Source organism: Frieseomelitta varia, unplaced genomic scaffold, assembly GCF_011392965.1.
Source record: "Frieseomelitta varia isolate USP_RPSP 00005682 unplaced genomic scaffold, Fvar_1.2 scaffold_1013, whole genome shotgun sequence".
Lineage (NCBI taxonomy): Eukaryota > Metazoa > Arthropoda > Insecta > Hymenoptera > Apidae > Frieseomelitta > Frieseomelitta varia.
Genome location: NW_025108655.1, coordinates 9,661 through 19,320, shown reverse-complemented (window position 1 = coordinate 19,320; position 9,660 = coordinate 9,661).

The following is a 9,660-nucleotide window of genomic DNA, read 5'->3' as shown; positions in this document are numbered from 1 at the left end:
GACGAATATAGAATTTTATAAAAGATGGAGGAAGAAATTATTTTTAAGTTCCCGCAGAACGGGTCATTCATTTGCAATATATGTGAAAAATCAGCGAACCCGGTGATGTACAAAAGTTCTTCTGACTTTGTGAAACATATAAGAAATCACCACACTTACCATGAAATAAAATGGGTATGTAGTGTGTGCGGATATAAAGGCCAAGGAATGTACGCCATAAAAAGTGTGAGATGGCATTATGCCACAAACAACTCTGAGCCGGCGACTCACCCGCAGGAACCGGGCACGGTGGCATTAACGACTTCAGTCGCCGGGAGGAACCCCTCGGCGTCATTGGTAAGTCATCCGGCGACAGTTGCACATGCACGTGCACATTCGCGGTTGTTAATTGTAACAATTTTTTATACAAATGTAAGAAAAAAATTTATATTTCTTTTACAGGAATCAGTGCGAGGAACTATTTCTATAAGTATGTGTACATGATATCACTACCCTTTCCATAAATTTAATTTGTTTGTTATTTTAGAATAATAGAAAACTGGTGAACAACATGACTCAAATTGAAACAGCTTTCAAGTCAGAAAGAAAACAAATGTAGGCAGGTTCTTAAATAAATTCATATAAACGTATAGGTATACTTCTTTTCTCCAGTAAAATTTAACAATTAATTTGAATAAAATTCTACCTGAGTATGAAAAGCAGAAATGGGAAAAGAATGTCGAAATCGCAATATTAAAAATTGAGAATGCAAAATTAAAAAAAAAAAATATCAGAAAGCGGCCAGAAATTTCAAAAATTGGAGAAAATTTTAAATGAAACTACGACAAATCTTCGGAAATTGCAAGTATCAGAATGGGAAGAACCTTTTCAGAGTAAATAACATGACAAGTTAAATGTTAAAAAACTTAAAAGTGAAAAGTTGATACTGAAACATATTTTTATATTTTCGACCAAGTGCAGAATGTACTAATTACCAATTATCATCTCGGGAACACTCAGGGAAAAAGAAAAATACGCGTAAAAGAAAATTGTACGTTTGATAAATCTTCCGAAGATTTTGAAGCACTTGAGATTTAGCACAATTAAATTTTTAAAAATTTTTCTATAATCTATTTTGTGTATTTTTTTTTTTTTTTTTCTTAAATGGAGGTTTAGCGTCGCATCGGCTACGAGTTCTTTAGCGACGTGTTGAAATTGTTGAAATTTGCAATATATGTGAAAAATTAGCGAACACGGTGATGTACAAAGGATCTCCTGACTTTGTGAAACATATAAGAAATCACCACACTTCCCATGAAATAAAATGGGTATGTAGTGTGTGCGGCTATAAAGGCCAAGGAATATACCCCATAAAAAGTGTGAGATGACATTATGCCACAAACAATTCTGAGCGGGCGACTCTCCCGCAGGAAACGGGCACGGTGGCCGTTGCATCAACGATTTCAGTCGCCGGGAAGAGCTTCTCGTCGTCATTGGTGAGTCATCCGGCGACAGACAGTCGCATGTGTACGCGCATACACGCTCACACACACTCACGGTTGTTAATTGTAACAATTTTTTATACAAATGTAACAAAAGAATTTATATTTCTTTTACAGGAATCGGTGCCAGGAACTAATATTTCTGTAAATATGTGTACATGATATCTGACTGATCACTACCCTTTCCATAAATTTAATTTGTTTGTTATTTTAGAATAATAGAAAACTCAACAACAACATGACTCAAATTGAAACAGCTTTCAAGTCAGAAAGGAAACAAATGTAGGAAGGTTCTTAAATAAATTCATATAAACATATAGGTATATTTCTTCCCTCCAGTAAAATTTGACAATTAATTTGAATAAAATTCTAGCGTGAGTTTGAAAAGCAGAAACGGGAAAAGAATGTCGAAATCGCAATATTAAAAATTGAGAATGCAAAATTAAAAAAAAAGAAATAACAAAAAAACGGCCAGAAATTTCAAAAATTGGAACAAATTTTAAATGGAACTACGATCATTCTTCGGAAACTGAAAGTATCAGAATGTAAAGAACCATCAGCGATCGATCCATTTTTCTCCTGAAAGTAAATTGCATGACAAGTTAAATGTTAAAAAATTTAAAAGTTAAAAGTTGATACTGAAACATTCGACCAAGTGCAGAACGTACTAATTACCAATTATCATATCATCATTCCCGTTCACTCGGGAACACTCAAGGAAAAAGAAAAATACGCGTAGAAGAAAATTGTACGTTTCCGATGATAAATCTTCCGAAGTTATCGAAGCACTTGACTAAATTTTTAAAATTTTTCTATATGTATTTTTTTTCTTTTCTTAAATGGGGGTTTAGCATCGCATCGGCTACGAGTTCTTTAGCGACGTGTTGAAATTGTATCTTTACAACTGGTAATTTGGTCTCCTTTAGGTAGTTCATAACGTTTTTTTGTTGTTTCTGGCAGGTTAGAGCGGTATTTTGGTTTAATCCGTATTTACTGTCTATGTTTTGGTATTTTCTGCATTCATGCAGCAAGTGCTGGGTGGTGATTTGTTGGTTGCAGGTGTTGCAGAAAGGTGATTCTGTTTTGCTTAGGAGGTATTCGTGTGTAATCTTGGAGTGTCCGATTCGAAGTCTAGTCATAGCTATCCTTTCTTTTCTGCTTGTATTGTTGTTTGAGAAATGGTAGTGTCTATAATATCCGTTTATATTCCATTGGATTATTAGTTTTTATGGTGTGACTGATGGGGTAGTTCCGTTAGTTTAATGACGGCAGCAATTTAAAAACAAGTGTTCACAAAGTAGTGGTTGAGGATTTCCTTGTTCGATAGTTCGCTGTCTGCCTCCGATGAGCAGTTGGGTGTAGTTGGGTCTGACAGGTCGTGTGTCATCTTTTTGTACAGTTTCCTTATTCTGATTTTCATAGATCTTTCTTTTAGTAGAGGGTGAATTTTTATTAGTAGTTCGGTTAAATCTGGCTTATTTGTGATGTATTGTTTGTAGATTTCGTTCGGATTTGGTGATCTAGCATATTCTTTTATTGTGATGCCGTCAGTTGATTGAAGGATTATGGCTTGGTCCTGGGACGGGGAGTATTCTTGTTTAGTTGCATTTGCGTATGAGCTTGTAGGTTCGGTGGAGTTCCCGGTTTCTGCGCTGTGTTGGATTTTGTTTGTTGCATAGTGGTATGACACACGCTCACACACGACACAAACTCACTGTGCACGTATAACCGGGTTGTGCACTGCTGTGTCACCAACGCAGCTAGCCGTAGCCTATTTGACACTTCTCACTCTGTAGTAGCGGTACTCGACTTCGATACGATTCCCGTTGGTACGTCCGATCGCTTCGGCTGTCGGGGCGAGACTGATTTTGTGTATTGTTGGTTTGTTTAGAATATAACAGCGATCGCGCCATCCGTACAAACTGGCCACCCGTACAATTTAAGAAGTAGACGAAAGTGAAACGTTTTAAGTAGTTTATATCGTTTGCAATAATTAAGAACAAATTGTGTATGAACATTGTATTATATTTTTTTAATTGTACTTCATATTAAAACAATGTATCTTTCAAGTGCGATGTTTTTAATATTAACACTGCAATCACTTTTAGCTTAAATCAAAAGTTTATATTTTCTGTGTTTCTACATAAAAAAAACCTTGGTATTTGGTGCTTGGTATTTGGAGGAGCTTTGACAGATAAAACACTTACTAGCTTTATGATATATATATTTTATTAATTTATTTTTTACGAGGTACAAGACCTTGTTACATTCCACATTTATTGATTATTCTTTTAATAGTTTCGTAATTAATATTTATTCTCTTCGTGTTCTCAGTTTTAATTTTTTAATTAAATTATTATTATAACAATAAAATACGTATTTGAAATAATAAAACAAATAATAATTTAATTAATAATAATAAAAAATATGTATTTAAAGTAAATAAAATTAATGTTAATATAAATAATTATAATAGTAAATAATGTAATAATGAAATGAAATGAAATTATCTAAATATATATATAAAGAATTTGAATCTTGAAATGTAATTATATTTCATGTTGAGACGGTTGGTAACCTGACAAACACGTTAAGTTCGAATTCAACGTGTTTTCGTTTACACTATTAATCCTACAAAATGTTGAGGAAAAAACGTAAAAACTAACACCAATAAATATGAAAAAAAATTGAAATTTTAATCATTTTTGATTTATTAATAATCCGGAAAATAAAGGAAATCAATGAATAAATCTTGCTACAATAATTGAAAATACAGCTCCTATTGATAATACATAATGAAAGTATACGTAATATGAATCATGTAATATAATGTCAATTGATGAACTTAAAAGTATAAATCCGGTTAATCCTCCGATAGTAAATATTAAAATACATCCAATTGATCGCATAAATGAAATATAAAAAATTAATTTTGATCCATGACATGTAACTAATCATCTAAATAATTTATTTCCTGCGGGAATTGCAATAATTATAGTTGTAGATGTAAAATGTGCACGTGTATCAATATCTAATCCAACAGTGAATATATGATGAGCTCAAACGATAAATCCTAAAAATTCAATTCCTAATATTGCATAAATTATCCTGAAATTTCCAAAAATTTCTCTTCTTCCGCCTTCATTTGTAATAATTTGTGAGATTAATTTAAATCGTGGTCAGATTAAAATTCAACTTCTGTATGGATGTCCAAAATATCAAAAATAAATGTTGATATAAAATTGGATCTCCACCTCCAACCATGGATCAAAAAAAGATTTATTAAAATTTGCGATCAAATAATAGCATAGCAATTGCTCCTGCTAATACTGGTAAAGATAAAATTGACAAAATTACAGTAATCGAAATTGATCATGAAAATAAATTGATGTGTGCTGCACAGCAATTTAGTTTATGTAGTTTATTTTAAAGTAATATTTTCTTGAAACAATTCCTATGTTTCAAACATATTTGTTTGTCCTTTAACTATACAGTACACGTATTTACCTACGAAACTTTCGAAGTAGCATCCTTTCTGTTGTTTTGAATTTGAATTATTTATTTACTCGTACTTTTCGTTATCGCGTAGAAGGTAGACGGAAGATCCGTTCTTATGTATATATAACAGTCAAGCCCGGCTAACAGCCATTTCTGAAAAATTTCCTTATGGTAGAAAGGGTAAGTAAAGTTTCTTTCTCTTATATAGAAAGCACACATACACACACACACACGCACGCGCGCGCGTGCACACACACACTCGTGATTGTTAATTGTAACAATTTTTTATACAAATGTAACAAAAAAAATTATATTACGTTTTCAGAAATCAAGCGCGATGTCACTAGAAACTGATAGTCGTATTTCTGTATGTGTACACGATATCACTACCCTTTCCATAAATTTAAGTTGTTTGTTATTTTAGAAATAATGACGCGAGACTGAAGAACAGGATTACTCTAGTGAAAGAAGCAGTTAAGTCAGAACGAGAACAAATGAAGGCAGGTTCTTAATTAAATTTATATAAATACATAGGTATACTTCCTCCCTCCAGTAAAATTTAACAATTAATTTGAATAAAATTCTAGCGTGAATTTGAAAAGCAGATACGGGAGAAAGATATCGAAATAGCAATATTAAGAATGGAGAATGCACGTTTAAAAAGAAAATTAATAGAAAAAGACTTACAACTCGTACAATGTCAAAGGGTTTTCAACGACGTGGTGGCAAAATTTGAGGAATTGAGAGTACGAAAATGTCAAAAAGACTTGGAGGAGCAAAAGGTATTTCTACTACAGAGTTTATTGTAATACAACGAACTTTGTTTAATAACTTTTGTTCCTTTGCAGGTAATAGAGAAAGGCGAAGTCATTAATAATCGTCGATTGAGACGTCCGCCAGAGAAGTTTGCACCAGTCTCCGAAGCAGGGTGAGAACGTATCTATTTATTTTGTGTATTGTTTGTTTGTTTAGAGTACAAGAGCGATCGCGCAATCTGTACAAATTGGCCATCGGTATAATTTAAGAAGCAGAAGAAAGTGAAATTATAATTTAACATTTAAGAGAAGCATGTAACCATTTTTTCTTTTATGACCGACTCGTTTCTATTCATCGTTTATCGATACTTATATTTACATGATCTATTCGAAGGATGTAGGCATGCATAACTGATCGTCTCATCTGCTAGCTAACTCTATGGGCGAGTTGCATGATTTGTCCACACTTGTACAGTCTCGTCGAACAGTTGCGTCTGTCCGATAATTTGAAATAGAAATGGAATGTAAATTGCATTTTTCAAATACGAAGATTCGTTAAAATAATTCGCAGGGAAAGGTACATAGTCAGCAAATAAATCTTTTTTTCCTTACAGTTCTTACAGTGATTGTGGAATGTGAATTATAAGATATTTATGAAATAATGTAGAAAGGATCTAAAAAGAAAATAATTCAATTTAAAAATATTTACTTACGAAAATGTTATATAAATATCTACAATAGCCTTGTCTGTTGTAAGTTTATTATATAAAATGAATTTACCACTTCTCTTTTTAAGTGACGTAACATGTAAAAGTACATTATGACTTTCAATTAGCCTGACATTATCCACTAGAAACATTGATTGTTAGAATCTGCTGTGACCGAGGAGATTAAATATAATAACGATATTCGATGTTAGAAAACTTTGAGCGGATTATCCAATTTGTAAGTTTTTCTTTGTGCTCTTGATAGATCGATACAAATTAATAAAAAAAAAAGTACAAAAATTGAAGTCGTTTACATATTGTCGAACACATTCAGACTCACGAGACATTAAACGTCGCACGTTTTTACTATCTGTTTTTTTTTTCATGTAACGTGTGTAAATACCATTAGCTTTCTTTTTAGCATACTTCGTAACTTAATCTTTCCAGTTTTGTTAAAAAAATCTTTCCTCTTCTACGTGTTAACGTCCGTGTTAATGATGCCTCTTCTTTATATTTGAGTTTCACTATTTGTGATACATGGTACATTCTTTCTTTTTTCTTTCGTACAATTATTATATAATAATAAATTTCTTTACATTGGCAATTAAGGTATAATTTGGCGAAATATTTCCTGATGAATTTTCGCAACTATAAAATAATTGAAGGGTTCATGGAAAGAAGGGGAAATGTCAAGTTTTTAAACATTTTTTCAGAAAAATAAACATTTTTCAATATACAGAATGTTCTATAAAGCGATAATTGGATGGGAAATGATTTTACGTGTAAAAGTGAGTCGAAAAAAAACATAAAAATTTTTTATTTGAGGCCCCATTTTCGAGAAAATCAAGTTTGAAAATTAATAGCTGCTTTTATATTTAAATTTTGAACTGGTCAAGAATGAAGAACGGACAGAAGGTTATTCTACCAAAAATATCAAAAATATAGAACACAATTGTATGAAAACACATCATTTCCGAGCAAATGAAATTTTAAAATTTATCAAAGATATATCTACTAAGCCAATTTGTAACTCTATATATATATTCGAACTCTAAAATTTTTTCTTTCTTGAAAATGAGGCCATAAATCGAAAAATTTTAGTCTACATTTTTTTCATATTTTTCTTATTAGAAATATCGATTATTCATCTCTGTCAACATAGGAATTAGCCAAATCTAATTCACTACAAAATGTATATCTAGTTAGATTTTTTTAAGGAACAATTTTGCACTTTTGCATGTGGAATGTTCTGTCCTATCTTGGATACAGAACATCCTTGTTACATATAGAATAATTTTTACTGTCCACTGTTTGAAAAACATCCTCTATAAAGTCATACCTTCATATTTTCTCACATATCAAAATAAATTTAAAACAGAAAATTTTATTGCACAATGCGATATAAAAGTGATAAATAGAAAAACATACGATCATACGGAAATATATTGAACTCGAAATTCGTTAAACATTGACATTTATTCCGTGGACCTACCAACTGCGAAATCAAACTATATTTTCCAATATACTAAAATATCAAAATATATTTTTCAGTATAGAATAATTCTTTCGGAAATTCGAAAATTAAAGGAATTATCGCTCTTGTTTCTGTTAGATAAATAGTTCACGTACTAGAAATATATTTGCAGATCTCACGTGCGTCTATTTGACACACCTTCTGTCACAGTAACAAACATTTTTCTGACCTTTCAATTGTCATTAAAAAGAAAGAAGCTCGGCTAATGCGAGGCGGAATTGCGATTCGACAACGCAGCAGCCGACTGCTGCGGAGGACTAAAAACATTGACATTTCAATCTTTAAAGAGATACACTGTCTACCCTTCATTCCCAGTTGTTCCTTCAACGATTCAAGGAACAAGTCCCACGGTTCTATTAGGTCATCACATAAGTAATGCACTTCTTCGAGAATTGAATATAAAATAATGAAACTCGTTTTATAAAAGTTAAAGAGAAGAGTAGAAAAATGACAAGCAGGTATAAAAATATAAAGATAATAAAAATGAATTATTTATTTATAAATAATCAAAAAAGCATATATGTATGATATTTTTTATTAATAATTACATAATTACTAATTATATATTATATAATATATTATTATATATTATAATTTTGCAATATTATAATATTATATATAAATATACAATATAAGATTAAAATTATTAAAATAACATGTCTAATTTAATATAAATTAATTTGTTATGTTATAATTTATTTGTTAATAATAGGTATTAATTAATTGCAAATTATTGAATAATTTATACAGTGGTTATCAGTAGTATTTATATACTAATCCTCAACTACCTAATGGCTATAGATGGCAATAATAATTTATTAGATTGCTGAAATTTAAAGTGTTTGATTTTATTTAATTATTTATATACTGGTTTTCTGGTTATTTATATTTTTCATTATAGAAATTAAATAAAATTAAATAGAATTAAAAATTTCAAAATCTAACAATTTAATTCTAAATTAAATGTGACTTATTACATTAAAAATATATTAAATTTAAATACAATAAATTATTGTAAATATATTAAATGTCGTATAACTTATTGTTAGTCGTATTTCTATATAACTATAGAAATTTGATATAAATAATAATAAGTAATAAATCTTTTCATTGGAAAATAAGGATGTGTGAAATACTTTTCGTGATAACTACATGTAGATCTGTATTGCATATCTTTTGTTTCTTCCGTTTACTATGATGCAAAGATTAATTAATACTTATTTCCACCTAATCTACATACTAAAAAAATCTGAAATCTCTTTTTTCTGAAATACGCTAATATTGCTTTTTATTTTATGTAATATTACATTCTCGTGTTCCCTTGATGATTTGCACTCGAAAAACTTTACTGATTTCATTCTATGAACTTGGTACATTTATCAAGCGTTTTCTTTCGTTCGTGAAAGCAGATCGTCTTCCGAGGGATTGTGCATATTCCATAGTGTACATGTCGCGTCACATGAATGATACGATATAAATGTCGGTATATGACTGTGGAATTCAGCGAGAAAGGCTGGGTAAATACGAACCGAAGATTAATAACGAAGACCTCCGGCCAGTATTAATGTCACGAATGAGTTTCACCGAAAACCTCCACGCGATAATTTTGTATAACATTTCGATGACGAATTGGTTATTCGTGTTTCATGTATGCTCCTGTTTTAATCTTATGCAATGACCGCCGA